Source organism: Varroa jacobsoni, unplaced genomic scaffold (assembly GCF_002532875.2).
Source record: "Varroa jacobsoni isolate VJ856 unplaced genomic scaffold, vjacob_1.0 scaffold_1019, whole genome shotgun sequence".
Lineage (NCBI taxonomy): Eukaryota > Metazoa > Arthropoda > Arachnida > Mesostigmata > Varroidae > Varroa > Varroa jacobsoni.
The window spans coordinates 427,520-451,733 of record NW_019213921.1 but is presented as its reverse complement, the minus strand read 5'-3'; the positions used below and the strand labels follow the sequence as shown (position 1 = coordinate 451,733).

General features: G+C 43.9%; 1 protein-coding gene across 2 annotated transcripts in view; it reads right to left on the bottom strand.

Moving 5' to 3' along the window:
* The window catches only part of LOC111265862 (uncharacterized), a 67,760-nt gene that overhangs the window by 34,281 nt on the left and 9,265 nt on the right, over positions 1-24,214 (bottom strand). Inside the window, exon 2 of one of the 2 annotated variants that reach the window (XM_022842843.2) lies at positions 609-782. The exons of the other annotated variant lie outside the window; for it this stretch is intronic. The gene's annotated coding sequence lies outside the window, so the exon portion shown is untranslated. The remainder of the gene's footprint in view (positions 1-608; positions 783-24,214) is intronic. 2 annotated transcript variants of the gene reach the window in all.

The following is a 24,214-nucleotide window of genomic DNA, read 5'->3' as shown; positions in this document are numbered from 1 at the left end:
GAGAGAGAGGGGTGTGACATCAACTCTCTTGACAGCTGCGCAATTAACGCAAGTTCATCTTAATCTGAGAAGTAGCGGTTTTTCTCGGAGCAGATTGTTGTTTTCATTGCTGGCCACAAACGGCTTCCTGTTACGCCCACGTAGAAGATCAATATACCATACCATCGTGAAACAGATACTAGCGCCGCTATGCGACCATCATTATTTTATGTTTTATTATTAGTTTCAATACACAAACAAGCGCAGGTAAGCCACACGCTGTCCTCAAGTCAGACTCTTCCCTTAACATTGAACTTTATTTTGATGGAGGTGACCTAAAATAAGCCATTTAGGCATATTGCTCCTCTGCTGCACGGTACCTGATAGAAAATTACCACTAATATGCAGTGATAGCGATAGAAGTAATAGCCCATAGGTTAGGAGCAGAATTCAATCGAATCTATTGTTTGTAGATAAACAGGCACCTCGAGCAACTATTTATACACACCTTCTGCATCTCTCGATTATATGACAAAATAACGCTGACATTAACATTGAAGCTCTAATAGAGTTTCTAAAAATGATATGACACAATCATTATTAACAAAAATGAAATATCAAGTACTTACAGTTTGAGCTGCGATGAGTTTCATGTATGCTTACTGAGACCGCTAACACCGTAATAATAGTTGTCAACAATCGTTTTCTTATTCATTGTGATGTCGGGTCAGATATGGGGAAAACACCGAATCGGAGCAATGGCCGATTGCGTCTTCATACAACCACGACTAGGTACCAGCAGCCTGTAAAAATCGCCAATGACAACGATGACATTCGATGAGTTTCGCGCGTTAGGGTTTTCCTCGGTTTCACACTTGAATTTAGACACAGAATCATCACCCGAATAGCCTGCTAGTCTGAAGAGCCTTCGCAACGACCGCACGATATCTCCTCTATGCGCTAATCAAGTTCACTGAGAAACTTTAACATCATATAGTGGTTATAGTTACGGAACGCATTCTACTATTGTAACAATGTCGCGCCACCTGGTATCCCAAGTACACAGTGATATTATCCAATTCTGAGGTATCCGTCCTATTCTGTAACACTTTTTCTATTTAGTCTCACCATGTCATCCGCGTAAATGACAACCTTCACATTGACACATAATGACACCGCACGAAAACTTACATAACAACATTAAACCTAACATTAAATTGGGGACAGGTCGATTGGTTACAGTGGGTATCCGTTTTTCTCCCTTCTCTCCTATTTTCAATTCTTTTTCATCGAATTTTTTCTTCTCCCATCCGTGACAACACTGCACACTTACTCAACACACGTTTCCACGGCAACGGTCGCGCCTGTCACCGGCGGAAATCGATGAAAAACTACAAATTCTATAGCACAAAGTATTCCTTCTGCATATGTATTCCTAACGAGCGCCTCTGATAGACGGCCAGTCAGCTACCCGCCGTAGCACTGGGTTTGGTTGAAAACCTCACCTCCACTGTAGCCGCCGCCACTGTTCTCGTCGCTGCTGTTGGCTTAGCCCAAACACAGCTCCTGTTCGCTGCCTGCCTGCCTGCCTGCCTGCTTGCTTGTCTAGCCGCCTGATGCAGCAGTTTCTACCATCACCACCCGGTGTTTCGCTGGTCGCTACCGGCTGGGTCGGCTTCCCGCCCGCTCTTCGCGTTCAGTTCGCGTCCCCCACCCCACCCCGTCCCTCCTTCCCCCTGCTGGGCCAAAAGCAGGCCCAGGAGCGGCGCTGGCTTCCGCAGCGGTTACAGCCGCAGCAAACTACGCATCGGCCATCTTGGATGCCGAGTGTGTGAATCTGTGTGTCGTGTGCTTCGTGTGTGTTCGCGTGTGTGTGTATGTTCATCCACGAACCACGACGACGACGATGAACAAGAAAGAGCTCTCTCGCTCCTCGTTTCTCACCCTCTCTTCAGCCCTTGTTCATGGCTACTTCGTCGCTCTGGGGCCTGAAGCTCACGCTGCTGGAGCTAGCTACAGCTAGCAGATTCAACAGCGACTCAAAGTACTACCACCACTATGACTAGTGCTGCCTAAGGTTGGCTGGTAGTTCAGGATGCCGAATTGTGGTGCAGCCTGTTCTTAGCCGCGTCCAAAAAGGATGAACGGTCCCAAGAGGGGCGATGAGCCTTCGCAGGCCGCGGACCAGCCGGCAGGAGAAATAGAGTAAATGGATCGAGAGAAAGAGAAAATTCGACAGACAGACAGACAGATGTGGGTGAGAAACTATCCAAGCAGCATAAACGTGCCAGTGGTACAGGCAGCGCCATCAAACGAAGAGAAAAGGCAACGTAATACCAACAGGCCGAGGAACTGCCAGCCTAACTGAATCTGGCTCTACTCACGACCAAGATCTCGCTGACTGGTTTTCGCTCATTCAATATGGAGGTTTCGTCAGTACAAAGATGTCCGCCGCTTATTTGGCCCGTAGCTATCGACCAACCTCCATCCCGTACACATGTGTATCCAAGGTGGAAGGTTGGTGCTTACTCCTTTGCTTGCTTTAGCACCCCACAAGGGGTTAGAGTGTCCACTCATCTATAAGTCTGTTTATATGAGAGTGCGATGGCAGACATGAGGCTCGCTCACGAAGGGGTAGACTCTTCTATCGTAGTCTTGCCCTCTCCCATCTAACAGGCTAGTCCTTTCCCAGCTTACTTCTACCGGCAGAGTGGGCTGGCAAGGACGCTGGTTCGTTGACAGGGTTGGCGGCTCTATCTCTGATGATAGTGGTTGGTTCATCTGATAGACCATAGGACTGCTGCAAACAGACAATGGCCTGGTCGAGGCTCAAAGTTTGTATGATGTCAAGCCTTGCTCCTGCGACGAGCATCGAAGCTTCGTGAAAATTCTGCAGAAGATACTTACCAACATCTTCAACTCACTAACGCAACGGTGCCATCTGACAAACGTATCTAACATCATCAATCGTATCAAACAATATAAACAGGAAAAAAGATAAGCAACAAGTTTCAATGTCAACTAGGTTAAAGCTAACCTAGAGCAACGCAGAAGTACCCATACCCATATATAAATTGATTTGGTGCAGATATGTAAAAGTTCAGAAAAGATCAAACCTGTTTTGTCTCGACAGGATTGCTTTTGTTTCACAATCCTGCGACCTTTTCTAACAAGCCTTTCGCGTTTGATCAAGGTTTCCCCATCATTTATTTGAAGTGGAACATTTGAGTATTGAGCTCTATGAGCAATGTGCACAGCTCAGATCTGCCCTTCTAGACACGTATATATTTTACTATTACCAGTCTCCCTCATCGCTGATTCTGTAGCGGTTATATAAAAACAGTACAGGCACAGAACTTCATACAAATCCAACATCCTCCTGCCAACAAATACACACAGGCCAACACCCAGCAAACAACTCGTTTGACTTAGGCGATTTGTGGCCTAGTGACAAACGACGATTCATAAAAGTCCATAACCTGTACCTACAACAACGATGCAGAAGGCAGTGCTGCAAAGTAAAGAAGATGACGACAGCTATGGTGGTAACGGTGGATGAAGGCGACAGACGACCATAGACCGACGCTGTGCCCCAACTATAGTACGAAGCGCAGATAGAAGACAAAGTCTGCTCCTTCCTGAGCTCAGGCTCTTTTTTTCATAGTTATCTTCTCGCGGCCTATTGATCTATTGCAGTGGAGCCCTTATGCGCGCGCGTACTTCTGTACGAATTCGCGTACGCACTGCTATTCCCACACGCACATGAAGGAGGACAATTATCGTTGTAAGACTCATCGCAGAAACATATAGGCAGAACCTCTTAGTCCTGTAGAGTTGGAAGTCGCCCTGTGAGCAGAGAGGAAAAAAAGCGGTGCGTAACCTACTACGACCGGCTCCCCCCCCCATGCGCTTCGAGTAAACCTCGGGGTCTTTCCTCATCCCCAGCCTTCGCTCTTCATTGCTACTAGATCCAACGAACTCCAATTCCTTCGTAGTAGGGCTCCATCCCCTCTCCACAGGCGCCCGTAAGCCGGACGGTCAGCCTTTGCAGCCTCTGCTTGCTGTTGTTCTCATCCTCATCTTCGTTCTTCAGCGTTCTGTTCGGTCTGTGGCGCTCATAGCGAAATCGCAGCGAAACTACTGCTCCATGTCTGACTGACGATGCTAGCTGCGTACCCTCAGCCAGAATCTAACCTGACGACCTAGCCGGTAAGCGCTCATTGTCCGTTCGTCGATTCAATTCCGACTGAAACGAGCGAACGTCGCTACACTTGAAAACGGAGTTCAGATCATAGCCGTCACTATCGGCAGAATCGCCTTAGCTAACAGTGAACATCCATGGTAGAAACAGCAGCAGCAGCAGTAACCTATCGTCAAAGAGGCCTCAACCGACCCTGCCCTTACCCCCTAGGGCTCAGCCCCAACTAAAACCCCGCCGAATCAACCCCTGTCACAACCTACTCCCTTAGTGTTACTACTACTAGGAGTCGTATTGGCCGACCAGCTCCTCCCCTCTGAATCTGCCCGTTTCTCTCCCAATAACTCGTCCCCCCTCTCCAGACCCGGCACTCCTTTTCGTTGTAGGGTAGCAGCCGCAGCGGACTCACCCCGCACAAACTACCCCACCATCCGAAAGAACCAGCCAACAATGAACCTGGCGGGCCAACGCGGTTTTTGCTGGTTGATCCTGTAGTCTCATGATCATACATATAGTCGCTTCTCTGTATGTTCTCCTGGCTGCTTGAGTCGTTATGAACGATTGACGGCCTCGTAGATAATATCTTTTGGTTATGTAGAGATGTTAGCGAGCGATGTTGCGCTGACCTCCTCGTATTCGATCGCGCTGTCATCGTCAACCGTAGACATTGTCAAGAACAGTCAATGTCTTTTCTTGATACTTCTTTTCATTAGCTCTTTGAAGACACGATCAATGGTAGTGGCCGCGGCAGCACCGTCAAATCACTCGATGGCAAAGAAAGAACTGCGAGACGAAAGGGGGGCCAAAAGGAGCAAATTAAAAACCAGGGGCAGTTTCCGTTTGTTATAAAGCTCGTCACACAAACCGTGGCCAATAACTTAGTGACCATAATGGTGAATCAACGTTTTTCTCATATACAGAGACGGCGATCATGGGAAACGAGGTAAGTTTGGGTGGACACGTATAAAACTTAGCAGAAAGTAGGAAAACTAATATAGCCGGAGAAAGCAGAAACAGAAACAGGTTTAGGAAATACGGCACTCCGCCGAAATGGACATCCACATATACCCATCGAGTGACGTAATCGTTTGTCATGCTCAGACAATGTACGATGCAGGAGCTCAGAAGCGTCATCTTGGTACAACCTAGTCAAATAGTAAATAAGTCTATATTTAAATTGATACCGATTGTTTCATTACTTCTTTTTCAGGTCAGCTATCGATTCGAAGTATACTGTTTGACTGAGGTCAAGAAGCGCGCTCGTTTTTTTTTTTATCATCAAGAAGTTGTCGTAGTGATAGCACACATCGTAGCTGAGCCAACTGTTGACGCTCCAGAATTGTAGGCGTGATCGCTCCTGCTATATTGCATTAGGGGAGCTGGAATTAGAAACAGGTCAGCACGCACACCAAGTACCTCGGGAATATCGTCTGCATAATAATAACACCCAAATGACCAGTGCCCGGAAACGACCCAAAATGATGTATGAGCATTATTCCCCAATACCGCGAGACTGTGATAATTCCAGAATGCCAATGATACTAATCTTGTGTTGTGTTCATGGCTAGATTTTCGTTCGAAATGATATTCTGCAGCGGGGCAAAAATGTTTCATTTCTTTGATCAGTTTGGACGGAATATTACGGATTTTTAAAATTGGGGGAAAAAGGCAATCATAACGGCACAAGTAGCTCTGTGCTACTGCTTGTTGCCTGACCGTATCAACAGGAACGATCCTGCCCGAGAGGCACGCAAATTAGACAAGCAACCCAAGATGCCCATTCGTGGTATTCAATGGTAGGACTCATTGCAGGTGGCGATAACCAACATCGTGTAGAAACCTGGAACCCATGGCCAGGCCAGAAATCAGTAGAGATAGTAATCAAAGCTCGAAGACTGACGCAAAATTCAACTCCTAGCATCATTGCTACGACTGCTGCTGCTGCTGTTAGAATTGCTTAGTACATGAATGCACACTAATCCAATAAATCCCTCTAATGCCACTCGCGACCTAAAACGGCGGTATCACGGCTGGTCGAGGCAGTCGGCTAGCAGGGCCCAATATTACCCAGCAGAGATACACACATCAATGGGTCTGTTAGACCAACGCTGAGTCCCTGTTATGTGAATGAGTGTTCGGTGTGGTCACTGTACATTATATTTTTGCCTCTCTACGGAGGCGATTTGTGTCTATGCGTTTTGTAAATGGTGATCGGTGTATCGAGATGCTGGCAGCGGAACGGAAGAAAAAACAATATTAATTATTTAGATATGATATATCACGACATAGAAGAAAAGGGCGTTGGGACTGGTCAATGGCTTAATATTTACGATAAAATACCATTTGCAATATCGTTACTTGATTTGGCATGTTGGATTTATGTATGATTCAATTCAATGATTCAACATGTTATAGCAATGCTAAGAACAAACCAATAGTGATGCTACGGATTATTATTCAAAACTATAGGGTGTATGATATGATTATTTAGTACGACAGCCAAGCGATTTGGGCCATTACCGTAGCAGGCGGTACTATTATTGCCAATAACGCAGACGGAAACGACCATTGCACTAATTAACCATAGCGAAAACGTGTATGTACAGTTCCAACGTATGACAAGAAAAACGATACGATGCATTGCTTTAGGGATTAGATCCAAGACAACGACTCTCATCGACATGTTGTCCAACCGAAGTTACTTTCAATTGACGTCAACAGAGTTTAACGTTGTTAGACTTACGCTTGGGTTTGCTATCAAACAAGCAAAAGACGCTCGATTACTATGTGTCAACCAATGCGGAGTCAGTGAATGTTTTACTCGAATTCAGGGGTCCCAAAAAACATAGGGGTTTGTCGTGATTGTGCTCCTATGGACGGTGACGATTACCATCTCGATAATGGCTCTATCGTCATGTGATAGACTTACGTGTCTCAGTTGATTTTCTATGTTGGTTATGAGTGCACAAATTTTCCAATACAGTATATATTTTTTTTTTTCTTCGGTAAGCGTAATCTTGCTTGGTAGATTGACAACGTCCTCTATGATTATAATTATATGGAATTATATTATATGGAAGAATAACCGTTTGTCATCTACCGTGTCCACTTCATCTGTGAAGCCTGAACGGCCCAATGTAAATTGCTTTATATTTCGTTCTTTGCACGAAAAAAAAAACCTATATTTCCTACGCTCCAGAGCACCAAAGTGCGTAGCCAGAGCTCGCAGAGCTTGGAACGAGCAAAGTTAGTATACACGCGCACGTTTTTACATTATACAAGAAACAGCCCCCACGTGGCGTGACTTCCAATAAGTTACCATCGTCCGCGTTTTGGATCAATGGCAAGCAATTGTCTCTACGCTGCATTGACTTGTGCAAACGATTACTGCTGGCGAATTGTTTGTAAGCGCCCCAACACTGAGGGGGTGCTTATGGCGTTCAGGATTCGAGGGGCTAGCTAAAGCTAACAGAGGGAGGGGGTTAAAGCTACAAAACCCAGCCGATGAGTAGACTCCGAATCTATATCATCACAGTGATTTCCACCAGTCTTCGCCATTCAACGGAGCCTATTCCCAATGATAGTTTTTTCATTCAGAAGCTCTCGCGCAGAGTCGTCTACTTCCATCTTGCACTGCGATGGAGATGGCGGGCTGCCATGAACTTCACTATTACCAACAAAACACTGACTTCGTCGTTAGAGACAACTAGCATAAGGTCTTTGTAAACAGACCGCGTTTACGACCATTTTTTTTGCTCTTCTCGTGCCCTGTTTTATTTTTCCTTTCCTCTCGCCCCTATATTGGCAAAAGAAACATGACGGGTATATTGACGAAAAAGACGACATGTGAGAGAGGATGGGGCCGGCGCTATCTGACCGCGGGGACTCGATTGAAATCGCATCTGCATAAAATCTACATTTGACTGAGACCATCTAAGATCTGTGCTCAGTTGGGGATCGTTTACCGTCTTTTTCACTGTAAACCATTCGCCATGAAAGCATATCACGAAATAAAGTACTTCTTTCTATAATTACTATTGTGTTTATTTGCTATAAACAATATTTTCTCAAATTGTTCAAGATTAATTTATTCTTCAACGAAATTGTTTCATTTTCAAGTTATCTTATTTTTTTCCGGCTTTGCCCAGTGATTAGGAAGGGTTAGAACGTCCTTCTTATCTAATCACATTCAAAAACTCGTCTTTATCTCGTCGTATCTACACTGGCGACTGTTAGTTGCCCCTGGGGCACCCGTATCGTGTGTGCTTCCAGCCAAATCGATCTAACACTTCGATTTTCTGTATACAGTGTTTAAACTATATGCAACAATGAATCTTGTTACGTCTGTTTACGTTATTCCGCAAGTACATTTTTGTTTATTACATTTGATTTTTCGAAGGTAATTTTCGTCTTCCGCTAGATTTCTACAAATTTTTCAGATGAATCTAGCTAATTTCGATGATTACGTCAAATTTGAAAACTTGGAGTTTGGTAAAAAGAGATTACTTCACTAATATCTCTAGCAATCGTGTTTCTATAGTATGTAACTAATAATTACATCGGATCCTGTTAGATCTGAAGTGGAGACCCACAGGTGTCGAATGATAGAGTGTTCAGCTGATTCCTCGAAGATTTTCGATGTTATATTTCTATTGTTGTTTAACAAAAACTAGCGAGACAGTATACCACAAAATTGCCACAGCCTGGTTGTCTTTGGTTTAAATTATAACAGTTCTGCCGTGCCCTGAGCTGCTCGCCTATCGATTCTGGAGCTCACGTTTGCTCGGAAAAGTTTCGTTACATAAATTCGATTTCTCCGCCATGGTCACTCGTTGTTGTCTCTATTCTTTCACTCATAGCGCCCGAAAACATCCAAGAGCCTGTATGCTCCGCCAGCTGCTTGTCCGCGACCTCCTGATTCACTGCGACGCATTCGTATATGAAGAATCAGCGAGAGGGGAATCCAACCCCGCTTCGTTCGACGAGCCAGGTTAGCAGTAGCAGCAATCCGAACTTCTAACACATCCGTCACTCCAGTCCAGTTCTGCCCTTAGTGGTAGTAATAGGTCTTGTACAATCATCCTTTAGGCTGCCTTTACGATAGCGAAATTCTCCTTTGGCCTGCTCTAGTTCTATTCGAACAACGTCCCACTCACAGTTGGCGTAGCTGACTGGTTCACCCGTGTACACCCTCTATTGTGGTCTCCCCCTGGCCGTTTACATCGACTGATCCGGGAATTCTACAAACTCCGTCTATTTTGAGCTCTGATCCAAGCAAGTCTAGCCACCGCATCAACAGCCTCAACAGCAACGCTCGTCATCGTTGCTAGATATTGAGGTAGAAAGCAGCTAGTGGGCGATCGTGGCGCACTCACCAGTCATCATCGTAACAGCAGCATTGAAGACTCTGCAGGCTCACCGAAGAACAGTTGCGCAGCAATAGTGGGCCTGGTGGGGGTACAAGCATAGCTCGATTCGTACTAGCTCGCTTAGCTAACTGGCACATATTGTATTTACTGCCATGTATATAGTAAGAAAAACAGCGAACAGAGAAGTGCACCAATGAAAGCAGGCAAACAGCGGTTCTGCGATAGGCTCCATCGTAGGACTGTGGCGTCCGTATTCGGTCATGCTATGTTCTCGGATTGTGCGTCCGACGGCAATGGATATGAATTAGTCAGCCAGCAGAGCCAGCCAGCCATCCAGCCTGCAATAAGGCCGCAACGGGAGTTTTCAGGGTGTGTATGTGAAGCTCGAGAGTTGCTGGCCGTTTAACTGTTTGCCAGTGTTCACTACAGCAGCTGATCAGATGGGTTTGGAACGGCCGAGAAGGGCTCAACTCACGATTCGAGCCTGGTCGGTCCGTGAAGACTGGCCGATCCGGGCCATGATCAGCAGATACGCGACCACTGATCGTTAGATGAACAAAATGGGCGTTCAGAGCTGATTCTAAATAGAGGTAGAAGAACAGAACGTATTGAACAGGGTGCGACGGCTGGTCGGATCGAAGCTAGATCTGTGCTCGTTTGCCTACTTATTATAAGATGGTGATCAGTGTGTAGGGAGGTCTAGTAGTAATAGCTGATGATCCTGCGGATAAAATTCCGCCATGCTAGTTGCACGTTGAAGCAGTCGACAAAAAAAGCTACCAGAAAATAACGGTCGGACAATAGTACAACACTTCGCATTTCCTTATACAACAAGGTAGAATGTTGTAGATAGTAGAACGAGCGCGATTACGAGCTGCGAATTGAGCACATTAACGTAGCCCGCAACAGGATCAGCGGCCGCCAGAACGGCAATAAATAAAAGCCTGATAATATAATAGATTGGCTGACGTACAGACGGATACACGAAAACCAATTAGACAGTGGCCCGCACGCTTTTCGTTAGTGGTAACGATTGTGTTCAACTAAACGGTATAACAGACGCATTGATTCGTTAATAATGACGGCTGCGCGTTTTTTTTTTAGTGGGTGGATGATTTTTTTCGATTGGTCGGAAAAAGCGAAACGGGGGTAACGTTTTAACATCGATTGGTGTTTACCTTACTACTTTGGTTTGTTTTACTTGATTTTGCTGTATTTACAGGGCAGAGATTATTTAGTGGGGATCTTAAAATCGAGATCATTGCAACTGTAAATAAATGGATAAGTCAACTACCCTCCTATGAAATCCAGACCAATTTCCTTGTAAATAAATATATGATAAAACGAGCAGGTAATAGAAATATGCTAATGATAAGCCCATAATAATATTAATAATAGACATTTTCAGCAACCTGCGTTGTTCCAATATTCAGTTCACAAACGAAGAGCTCTTGGTAAGTTCGGTTGTTCTCACTTGTTTCCACTGGCTATATATTATGAAATTATCAGCTTATCAGTTCATCAATCTAGCCACCCTTAGCCTGCTGATTATCAACATTTAACGTTTCATGGTGAACTTACTTAGAATTTCTTTTACCCCCACAATAACGGCCATAATTGGCAAACGGTAACAAATGGCACAGAACAACGAAACGACGACGGTGCCCAGCGCGTTCGGATTTGAGCAGTGGTCACCAAGGTGGGCGGTGAAAAATCTGCCCTTTTTTGGCAAACTCGCGCGCTGGTCGACAATTATACGGCTCGGTAGCAGCAGCAGCAGCTGTAGCTTGCAGCTAGAACCAGCGGCGGACCTGAACCTAACTGATTATCAGGAGAAAACGAAACCCCGTCCGTGACCAATAACAATAGCCCAAAGTCGGGAACTCAATTTGACTCTGGTTCAATTTTTCGTGAACAGGGCCAGATAGCTGAGCATGCAAGCTGGCTTATGAGTGCGATCGCTCTGCTTCTAAGATTGCTCAAATGGATATTAGACGATCGAAGCGCTTGCAGAGGTGGTCAGGCTGAAGAAAGTGGGGTTATGGGATGGGAGTTGGATTTGGGGTTAGTGAACCCTTCCGAGTCTACCAGAAGGCTTAGCTACTCTAATTCACCAAGCTCCTATAGCGCCAGGCCTACTTCACCACCTCTACATGTATCGCTGCACTTTTCTCACTCAGTGAACGAATGGATGGGGGTTAGAAACTCCATGAATCATTTCAGTGGTAATGAAGTCGCGCTACGGATTAGGAAGATTGGGTGAAGATGCCTATCTTTGCATGAATTATTACCGGGTTCATCAATAAACTCCCGTCCCGTCGGAGCGATTACCCGTGATCTACCTATCCGTATACTAATGACTGGACGTTGGATGATCCGTTAGCCCTAGTCACTTGACCTAGTTTGCTAAATTCAGTCACTGTCAGAGCTGTAGGTTGGTTAAGGAAACCAAAAAGGGGCACTTACATGAACCTCTTTCCGAACTCGAGATGCTGTCGAGTATAATGCACTAAACCACGACTGCTTTTCAAAATTGTACGAGCTGATAGTTCTAAAAATGAGGATGACGCCGACATTTGTAAAATCACGTAGCAGCTAAGTGCAGACACTATGATCCGCCATTGCAAAAGCCTAACTTGATTCTACTAATATATTCTGTCAACATGTTGCGATAGCGTTTTTCCGAAAAATAAGATTCTCTTTGAAAAGTAACGAAGCAATAAAAAATATTTGACTGTGTAGATTGTTTTTGTTTTGCGTGAGAGACAACGTAAAAATTTAAATGACAACGAATTATTACGTGACGTGGATAAGTTACCTACTAAATTTACGCACTCGTGGTTGTCCAGGCATGAATAATATAAAAATACCGGTCCTGTTGTGAAGCGGTGTCGACAGTAGAACTTAAAACAGTTAGTCTATTTGCATCGGTTTTGTAAAAAGTTATGCGAGTGCCAATTTGCACAAGATATCAGGGAAGCTGACCTTCCGCGACTTCGTGACCAGGCGTGCTAGCGTGACGCTACTCGAAATACGGAGCTTGCGCGTCGTCATGCTGTTAAAGGAACGTGACAGCTTTTGTCCAAGCAGTTCTCACCGAATGGCGACACCACGACTGGTTCTAGAACCAATCATTTACCTAAGTCTCAGTCGATCGGCACGTTAACTTTATCGTTCACTCCACTGACACTTAAATATGTTGGATCGAAGAAAAAAGCATTAAAATCTGATTGTGCATCAATAAATATAGTAATGAAGACCACAAGGTTAGACCGTTCTCGTCATCATCGAATCACGAAAACGGCCGACGCCACCTCGCAAGTGGCATGGTGGAACCCGTATGATATCGGCATATTTTGTGCGAAGATTTTCTCACCCAATACTTTGTTTGTCCTTCCGTTGACCAGGGCGCATTTCAGGCCATCATAAGCTTAACGAATGCCAGTTTCGAACGAAATTCTGCCGTTAGCCAGAATCATTTCGCATCAAACGCGGATGAATAGAAAAAAGCGCTGAGCTTAGATCACTTCCACTCTGTGATATTCATCTGTTAGCGAAAGCGTGCCTATCATTGAATACGAACGAAGTTCTCTGTGAATGACATTTACAATCAACATTTAGAAACTGTCTGCCCGATTACGAGCCATGAGGAGAAATCAACTCTCAGCGTCAAAAGCGGGTGGCCAACAACGAAACAACGACGGCCCGCTTTACATTGACAGCAAAAGCTGACAAAATTTTCCCAAAACAGTGGCGTCAGGTTTTCTCCCGCCTATATCAGGTGGGGTTTGATACGTTCGCCCATAGTAAATTCAGATTCTACGTACGTTAGAACGTAGAATTTGAAGGACAATGGCAACACTGGTTGATGTTGCTTTTCTTAGCCAAAAATTGAGTCGGTCAGAACAGCTCGTATTTAACACTGGCTTTTTAGGCGATGCTTTCGTATGCACAATGTAAAATGTAATAACTATAGAAATAACATCGCTCAGACTGATGTTCTCGTTAACGTTTGCCCGAATATAGTTTGCTTCAATTTAACATACTCTCCTGTATATTTGATGCTACATACGCTCTGTCTATATGTATACAGAGAGTATATAAGAGTACTCGTGGCAATTTCCTTAAATCATTTATTCGTGTTACCTTTGCCCCCCGTAAACTGACTACGAATATAAACAGGACAAAAAAAAATACCCAACATTAGATAGCTATTCAGCCCGAATGAATTTGCAAGTGGGAGACGGTAAACGATATGTATACAGAAAAGTATCGATTGAGAAAAACTGCTTTGCAGGGGGTCGTGGCTAAAGAACATCGTCATATTATTGTGCTGAATCAGGATGGAGTTTCAGCTTACGACCAGCGCGTTTCGACAGGTGTATCTACATGAGAAGGTCTTCCTGGCGACCACCATGGAAATACGGCGTTTTGTTTCTATTTGCTGGTCGGGACGAGGTGTCATGCTTTTTCTATGTATTTGTGTTCCAAATTAACGCCAATACAGACATTATTGTTATTACTATTATATATATATATATATATATATATATACTATAGCAGTACTTCATTAGTAAAGTACTGCTTGTATCGATGTCATACGGAATGTAAGCAGCTCTCAAGAACAGTTTCCCACGCAGCATATAGATACCATATGTATCGTTACTGCATAATTATAAACTGCATGAATAGCGTAACGTTTTGATTACTAACGAAAAAAACTTCTAGTTAGTTCGCCGAAAACAGATAATGGACGCTTCGCCCACATCAGGAGCAAAATCATAGCTATTGGTTCATGCCATAGCTATCACAGCGCGAACTGTCACAATAATTAGATAATTAATTATTACTAAATATTATGGTTCCTTCATCAAATCAATCTCGTCTATCTCGCGATAAACACGAACGTTTAGCAGCACGATCTTGTAGTCAGGACCGACACTGATCTATCCTCTTCACCTCGTCCTTTTTTCATTATCCTTTTTCTGTTATTGTTTTTGTCCAGATTCTCGAAACCTTTGTCACATGTACACATAATCGCAGGACGTCAGACGCAAACGCACTCGCACAAGCACAAGCACAAGCATACATACACTCACATACAGTCACCAACACACATACACGCTTGCACTCTCACACACAAACACACGCACGCCCACACTCTCACTAACCCTCACATAGACACGCACCTTCAAACGCACCTCGTTTGACCAGCGGCAACTAACGGACGTAACTAACGGGGTTCGTACTAACTATCAGAAAGCACGTTCGACGGTGGACGCTAATCTTCGAAACTCGCTCGTGCTTAAGATTGTGCCAGCCCTATATTACCCTGTCACAGATACGAATGATACTGATACGTATACAAATGCAAGCGTTGTTCGCGGTGTTTGTATATGACAAGCCGCTGCTAACAAGACTAATAGAAGTCTGCAGAACAGCAATTTGCCTTCTTTCTGTGTTAAACATTCCCTTTGAATACTTGTTTCCTCTGTATATGGCGGCATCAAACATATTCACGCCTCGATCCGTCTCGGTCTGAACGTGGCGATCGCCGATCTTGTCTAACCAATGTACCGACCCGTGCGCCGTATACCGAAGGTCTATTCGGCCTAACGGTGATACGATTTTGCCTCTAGCGATCGCTAGCGGCAGAATCGCCAGGACCCAAACGATTCTCGTGCCGCAGGCGAACACTCGGCGACGGTTACAGCCTCTCAGTCGTTGGATCGGGCCGAATTTGTTTGCTAAACTGTGAACCCAAAGGCGGAGGGAAATGATACTATAGGTTGTAAGAGCTAAGAATCTTCTTGCCGCTGCTATCGCCTCCAGCCACCCTGGTATGTTCCCTCGTTTCCCTACCCTACAGCGATCGGCAATGGTAAACGAATGAACTAGCAGCTGATGCGACGCAGCCGGTGCTCGGAGTATGCGGTCATCCTCGACCGATCGAAACTCGAGAATCGACGAGTGCCGCCGATATTACTACCTGTCATCGCGAAAAGAAGAGAACTAGCAAGTGCAGTAATTGTAATATATGGCAATAGTAGGTGAACGTCGGGGGGTGTATCTAGCAGCGGTAGAAAGACGCGTCGAAGTTAACTTTCGACGTTTACGAATCGGCAACGATTCCACTGAACTAGTCATTGCCCGAACCGATCATCTGCTTGTGCGTTGGTCTACCTAGATCTTGCTAGGTCGTTGAACGACCTGCTGATGCTAACCTGGCCGTAGACGAGTGAGGCCGTCGCGTCATATACATGGCAAGCGTCTATTCTGTGACGACTGCGACGGCGTCGGCGCTAGTACCAGCGGGTGCAGAGCAGCAGTTACGGTGGCTGAAGGCCGCCGTTGCATGTGCGGTCATCGGCCTTTTCCGCGCACCGAGTGCGCGCTCACACCTAACTACGAAGCGTTAGAACTAAACAGAAAAGGTGTCGATTACGATAGAACGCTTTCCTGAGAACTGCACCTAGCAACGGCTTCCTTCAGCCGCCATTAGGCCGACGCGTCATTATTCCGAGCTCTGTTTCTAGCTAGAATAAAAACTCGACTAACGGTGACTGCGAAATAAGTGCTGTTGTTAATAGGTAAATTGTGAAAATAGTTGCGGGAAAAAAAAGCCAGTGTAGTACGTTGAGCGACTAACTACTAAGTTAGCTATTTTTTTTTTGCTACAAAGCTACGCGTACTCACTATAAATGACAGTTATCCCAACATTAAAGTTAAACATGGGTCCTTAGTGGCGAATGCTATACGCAAATCTATAGGTATATAGATCGATAATGGTTGGTGTTCATGAGAGTTCCATAGCTGATAGTAATGCGCTCTGGTTATTAAGTGTCATTCATCAGATTGAAGCTGAAATCGGATAAACATGGCGGGGAGTCTGTGCGGTACAAATAGATTGCTTACTCTTCAGTAAGTATACGATGGAGATATTATTCGGATCAGTTCTAGTCACTTGGAAACAAAATGCTATTTTGATAAAGCAGTTTAACTGATAGACTTAGAACTATGATAATCTTTTCCGAGTGTTTTCATCGTTCCGTTACAAATGAGAACGAACCATTCGGAGACCTACTTTTCTCTTGCCACGTTTGAACCGTAACGGATTATCCGTTTGTCAGCTCGCATTGGAAAACTATTTGCTATCTAATCGTGTACTCCTCCATTGCTCCGGTTTCGTTATCAAGTATCGGGATCACGCTAACAAACTGTGACCTGGTTTGCACTCGCTTTTTACCCTCTTACCTCCAAGGCCTGATCCACACTTAAACTCTACCACCTCTGACCACATCAAAATAGAAATGTGTCCGTTTTTAGCTTCAATCAATAGCAAACACGAGAAATCAGTATTAGCACGAATAACAGGCAACTGCCGCTTAAGCACGACGCGATTGCGACAATAAAACACACGCATCATCATTTCCGAGACAATAGATCACGCACTGACCCCCCCCCCCTCGTTCCCCGCACCTCCTCTCATCGTTTTCGACTTCATTTTCGCTACTTTTTGTTTCTTTTCGCTTTTGTTTCTTCGACAATCCGATCTGGGATAGGTTCTTCAGCTACTGCTAACTACGTTACATTGATAATTATTACCACTGTACCAGTTTGCTATCTGAGCGGCATTCATTAACCACATTTCGTGGTTCATCTAGCGCGTCCACCGGATATGGTGCACCTCGACGGATGAAAAAGCAATTGTTAATAGAATACACTTATAGAATACGAAACCATCGGTATTTGCGGCGTTTCCCTACGACGGTCGGACTACGGCGAGGCCACAAATTGATTGATTCAGGTAGAGGCGCTTTGTATATATACAATATCCACACACGTACGTCTGTCGAGAAAGCTATCCATTGAGTCATTATCTATTTCGTCGTATTCCTCGTATTGGATCTCTGTTTGTCTCGTTCGACACCTTTGCGTCTGCTATCACTAGTATACTCTAATCACCGACTCTTCGCCACTGCTGTAAATCGAACGATTCACTAACCTCGGCTCCGCTTGCTCATCCCCCGGGAACGGTTTGCTAAATGCATCCATCCAAACAGACCGGCCGACAGGCAGGCAAGCAGGGGAGTAAACGTTTAAAATGCGAAGGTAACAAGAGATTGGGTAACTGAAATACGTCCACAAAAGTTCAGCTGCTGAGAAGATATAGAACGGCGGACGAAAAACCTATAACATTCTGTTACTATTGAAGCTTGAAAATATGAAAGTCCACTGGATGAAAACAATACACAGATACTCCGATGGCTGGCGTTCCAACTAGGGAACTACCATTTGATAGTCTATACTACTTTCTTTTCATCTTCTACTGATCACAAATTTTTCCAATAACAGTGACCAAGGAGCTTACGTACGCTCGCGTACAAACATTAGAGCGTGATTTTGAATTCCGTGCGTGTTATCGTAACATTAATGAAAGTTGTCGTCCAGAAGCGACGAGCAACGGCGAAGTGATTGAATGGAGTCGCGTCGAAGAGTGTTGCCGGTAGATCTCCGAAACAAATGTACGCCACTGCTGCTGAAGTTGTTGATCAACGGGAATGGTCATCGCCTCGTAGGGCTAAACATTATGAACTAAGCCGACATTGAACGCCTCAACCCGCCGATCCGACCAACATGTGCATCATGTATAGAAGGTAACATAATGGAACAAACACATCGACGGTATGGAGGCAGGCATCTTTGGTAATTCAATTATAGTTCAGTTATGTAATAATAGTCGTCATTATCACTGTTGTCATTTTAATTAAGAAAAGCTAAATCGGAGGAATATTTTGATTATAATAAACCATTTTATTATAACTTGCTTTTTACGTGTGTTTGTTTCCTCAGAGTGCGCCCCGTATTCGCCCGTCTTGCCGAAACGTACCTGAGCAGCGTACCTTCTCCACTTGAGACGAAAATAAGCCGATATAGCCCCTACCAAACGTTTTTTTTTTTTTTATTCACTATAGTATTTTTTACAGTTAGTTTTATCCTATGACAATATGCTATTGTCTTTAGGAGCACTTTAGAATGTCAAAGTATATCACATGTATTACATCACTTAGTGATAAGTGACACCAACTGAGATAGAACGAAAACATTTTCTTCAGATTGGAAATCTTGCTCTGTGCTATTATTTCTGCGATAATTTGCCCCATTCTTCCCGAAGCTGAGTAGGTTTCCTATCTCTAGAGTGGAAAATCAATACATTCGGTATTTAATCTGATGATTGAAATCTGTTGCAAGCAACTGTACATCCGAAGGATAAGGTGCGAGTCGCGTTCGTCAAAGTAGATATTTAATGGTGACGGTAAAGATATTCATTCAAGAACGAGAATGTTCGTTTCTAAAGCTGGGCTCTAGTTTCTGGATTTTTTTGTTTATAGTTCATGTGTTAGCATAACGGTCCTTACCATCTTTTATGCACCAATTAAGTAAAATAAAAATCTTTTCTGAAAATATGAACGACACGTACATAACCTGCTTCACTAACGTACCGAAACGTGCAAGCTGAATGACAAAACTAGGTTAAGGTATACGAGTTGAAATGTAGTTATTCTTCAACGCGCGCTAGCGATGAGATCAAAAGTCTCGGCTAACCACCTCGCCCGCGTAACTTGAAAATCCAATACGGTGCGTGTGTGTGTATATATCTGATCAACGGAGAAGCTCTGGAAACACCATGTCGCTATCTCTGCAAGGACCAAGCATCGCCTGCACCGATCCCACTTGAGGGGAAGCTTAGAAATAAACGCATTACGCGGTTTATTTCTTGCTCCTGTAAAGTCTTCCTCTATGTACTTCAGTTATTAACATACAGAATTATCGAAAAGGTACTGACCGTTGTTAAGCCGAAATTGACACACTTAGTTTTTGTATTAAAAAAACTAAGTGTGCACTAGCTTAATCGTCGTCCGTTTGCCATTTCCCGTGGTAACATCGTCATCTAATTACTGTAGAACCTCTGGGGCTTTGGTGGTCAAAACGGATTCCTCCATTCAAATGAAATAGACACCACTAAAGGGCGTTCTGCAGAGACCGAAACAGATCATAGTTAGATAATGCAAGATCCGTTCCATACGGCGGATACATTAAAATTTCCTAACTAAGTTGTCTGACACTGTCACAGTGGAAGATGGCGCCTTTTCTGCTCAATAGTTTCGGCCGATTTCTCTCAATGGTTTGTTGTTATTTTGTTAGCTGTTGAGAGCCGAAGTCGCATCTACTTTGGCGCCTTTCTGAGCTTCGCCGCAAATTGTGGAGTACATAAAACAGAGTACACATAATTGTTACACATGATTGATTTTTCATCAGCCATAATCAACTGCGTTAAAAATAGCTGTGTTTCTGCGGGGCTTTCGAGGAAAAATAGGGTCGAATAAATTCATCTGCATCAATTCGTATGGCACTGGACCGGGCTTCTTTTTGCATACAGCCTTTTTCAAATGGTTTCAAACCGTTCCGTGGTGGATGTTTACTTGTGTAAGATATATCATGGCTACCCACGTATAAGTCTTGCCTAATTTAGCAGTAACTTCATCAACTTGGAAAGTTTCTCATATCGAAACTTCCAGAACGAACCAGTTGTGAACAAACAAGAGAGTTTTTATGGGCATAATAATACAGTTGTGAAGTGAAATGAATTGCTGCATAAATTTCACTTAAATTTAAGGTGCTCTATCTTCAAATTCCGGCATAAAATGACATCAACGCCAACTCGATAGGACTTACCTGAGATGTGTGACCTTCGAGCCTTGATACCTTAATAGTATACAAATTATGCATAGCCATATGCATGTGTGCGGTCTAGAAAGCAATTTATTTGGGAGTAATCGGGTTCTATACACACATAAGCTTCACCTTTTTGCTTTATCAATATCTAGCTCGCAGAAATTCGTGGGGGTCTTCGGCATGGGCCTTTTCCAACGCCTTTGTAACGAATTTGATAAGGTCATTAGGATGGTGCAATGGTTAAATCGAGCTAATATTCAGCTGAGAAAAACATCCAAGCCTTTTTGCAATAACCAACATAATAAAATGAGCTAGGGGGCAGAACAGTACTTTCAATCACGAATAGGACCTAATCCTTTTGATTCCGTACGTTTTACTTTATATAACAGTATGAAGCGAAATCAATAACACTTACTCATACGAGGAACCGTGTCACCAAAGCAACAAGAATTATGCAGACAGCCCAACGTAAAAAGTAGATGTATATAAACTATTTTTACAACAAATATTGAATTGTCACTCATCCAATCCGAATCGCCTGTGTTCATCTCTTGCTCGTTATAGCCAATGACAACGCTACAATTGGCGACAAGAGCTATGCCGAGTGTAGTAATGGCAATCCTCTAAATCAATATTAGGAATATAAATCGTTGTTATATCGGCTTTTGTTGCCCACTTTGTTTACTCCCTGTTACTCTGGAAGGAACTCAGCGATATATAGCGTAGAGCGCATCGACAACCGCTGTCTACCAGCCATAGAAATTGCTTGCTACACGTCTTGACCACTTTTACACTGCCGTCACCGCTGCCGCCACTTGAGAAAGAACCCTGTCAGCGGGTCGCCACATTACCCGTGGGAACGGAACGACCTATTGGGGGCATCTGCCTACATTCCTGCTTCCCTGTTTGCCTCATCGCTTGTCCATAGCCCTCTCTATATGTAAACAGGTGGAACATGAGTGCTATCACTGGTGGCAGAAGCGGCTACAGCGGTGGAGTCTGCGGTACACCAGGGTTAGTAGTGACGCACGAATCACGTCAGTAGCGGAGTGAAGTGAAGATAAGGGCCAACGTCGCGACACAGACATTTCCTATGATTCTTCGCTGTACGTATAGGTACGTGTTACGGAGTGCAGTGCGTTTTATTTTCAACACCGGTCTACTCTTGGGCGCTAGTTAAGATGCAGACTAAATAGAAGAATCAGGCTGACCGGATGCTTGTTAAGTTGGAACTTGATTGGCTTTGTCAATAAATAAGCTCTCCATAATAAATTACGTGGCCATAATGAAATAGTATAGCTAAAAATGTACAACTCATAGAAAAATAACACATTGATCAGAGAAGCCGTATAATGCAAAACGATTATAACTGATGGTACAATGTTGTAGGCACCCAAGACTAAAGTTATTCAGTGATTTCTCATTGATCAGGTCAGCCATGTTCCTGAAGTCGGACCACAACAAGCATCGTAAGATTGCTTGAAAATATAAATTGAACACATAACGGCTCTCTACATCATTTTGCTAGCCATCTCAGTTTCATATATGGCCCAGCTTCGCTGCTAAGACAACCTGTAAAGGCTGTCGCATTCGTTATGCATAAAATTCTGCTGCCTTAGGCCCCGGTGTTATCCAATAAACCGACCTTAATTACTCCGTCACTGTGCTGACTGATAATAAACTCGGATTAAATTTTTTCCAATTTCAGTTTTTCCTTACGCTTTTGCTCATCCGTTAGTTCTTAGGTAGAAACAAGCCAAATACCTCCTAGTACAACACATAGTTGTTTTTAAAATTATCGATACCTAGTTATCCGAGTTCTTTTTCCTGCTCTATACTAGTTAATTCGCCTTATTGAAAAAAATCAGCATTGTTGCAACAGGTGTCACCCGGTCGGCACGTAATACGTATAGCTCCCGCCGTACCACTGCAGCGCTCCTTGTGAAAAGGGCGAATCGCGTCGAGGCCAGCCAGTTTTGTCCGCCTATGGTTTCTAGCCGAAGGCATAGCGGCAGAAACAGCGTTTTCGAACGTTGGCGTTTACCTCTGTACTAAGTACAACGTTTGAAAAAGCCACGCATCTTTATTCAATAAATTAAGCGGCCTTTGTGCGTCTATGCTAGTTTCGTCGGCATTCAGCCATCGGATATCCACGATCCTCCCGAACACATTCGTCTTCCATTCTATCCCGAGACTGTAATGGTTATAGGAAGTTAGGCCTTTCGATATTTTTTCTCAGAACGAACTGGCTTCCCTCACCCCTTATAGTCGAATTTTCCCCCGTGGCTAAAACCGCACGTGCTCTCTGACTGCTGCTAGCGCCGCCCACGGCCAACGGTCGTAATCGCAAGCCAGCATCTAGATTATTGCTTCGTGTTAAGCCAGCGACCGAAAACGGTTGATAACTCAATTTTGCTGAAGTCGTTAATGAGCAATTTTCGAGATCGAATCGACAAGAATGAGGCGAAGGCGTACGCTACTGCTGGACCGAGCTCTTTTTCGAGAATGTAATGAGACAGAAACAAAGAGTAAAAAGCAAGGAAGGTATAGTGAATATATAGTTAGTAGTCTCTCTGGTTTTTGTGTTTTCTCGTTGCTCTACTGTTTATCGCCGCCAGCTCAAGCTGCAGGATCATCATCCCTAGAATCTAAGACTTGTCGAGCTTTGTTTTGCAGTTACAGGAGCCCTCTGCAACCCTTGTGCCTGTTTCTAATGTTCGCAGACAGTCTTTTGCGCATCGAGTATACATTGAACTGCGGGGTTAGCAATGCCGGCCCGACTCAAACAAGTATTACAAAAGAGCGTTAGTTCTGACACGTACTGAGCTATTATTTCTAACATAATTGAAAAAATTATGAATTGCGACGCTGATAGTTGCTTTAAACATCTAGGTATTTGAATCCGAAGTGTTTCAGGTTTTACGTCCAGTACCTAAACCGTTAGGCATTTCATCATATGGCAGGCTCTTAGTACGAAATAGTGTATCCATGATTGGATTCGAACCCAGATCACTTCGTGCGATCTGAAGTTTAGCAGGCAAACATGCTACCCTCCACGCCATCATTAGGACAAATATATGGACGCTGGGTAGAGTGAACAAACCCTAAAGTTTTCTGTCAGTGTCTGAAAAACCTGTCCTTACAGTTTTAAACACACGGAGCATATTTTTTTTTCTTGATGATCAAATACGTTGATCTTAAACTATAGTAGATCCATAGTATTTCATTTTTAGTTTGTACGAATCGGGATTTATGTTCATCAGATGAAACGATTTATGCGAATGAAAAATATGCGAAGTTTGCAGTTGGCAAATGGCGGACAGTTCTTTTTGAGCGTCTCAATGGTAGCACAAATTAGATCGAAATTTTTACAGAAACATAGGTACTAGAACAAGCTTCAAGAGACAAGTAAAGGTAATTTAAGACATAACACGCAGTGACGTTAATAAAGGCCTCTGGAAAATCATTTCCAACTTGATTCCCCTTTTTGCAGGCTCCTTTCGCAGCGAGCCTTTCTTTGTCGTTATCTTCTGACAAACATCTGCCCTGTCGTACAGTTAGGTAGCAGCTGCCTCTGTTTCCCCAATTGAGTAATAACAATCAAGCAGAATTGTTGACACAATAATATGGATATGATATCAATGAAGCCAATTGATAAAGTTATTACATAACTGTGTAAGTTTTTCTCGATAGATAATACAAAAATATAGCGAGGTTTACCTAATCTCCGTCTAAAGTCGTATCACACCTTTACTTCGAAAAGAACCGTCCTGAAGGAAGAACGGATCAAAACTTCTAAATCGCAAAATCCATTCGGGGGAATCTCTCCTTTTAGGCGTCGACACCATCGACACCGATTACATCGGTTTCAGCCGCAGTCGGATCAAAAGGTGTTCGTGATCTACTTAATCGGTAGTAACCAAGCCCATAG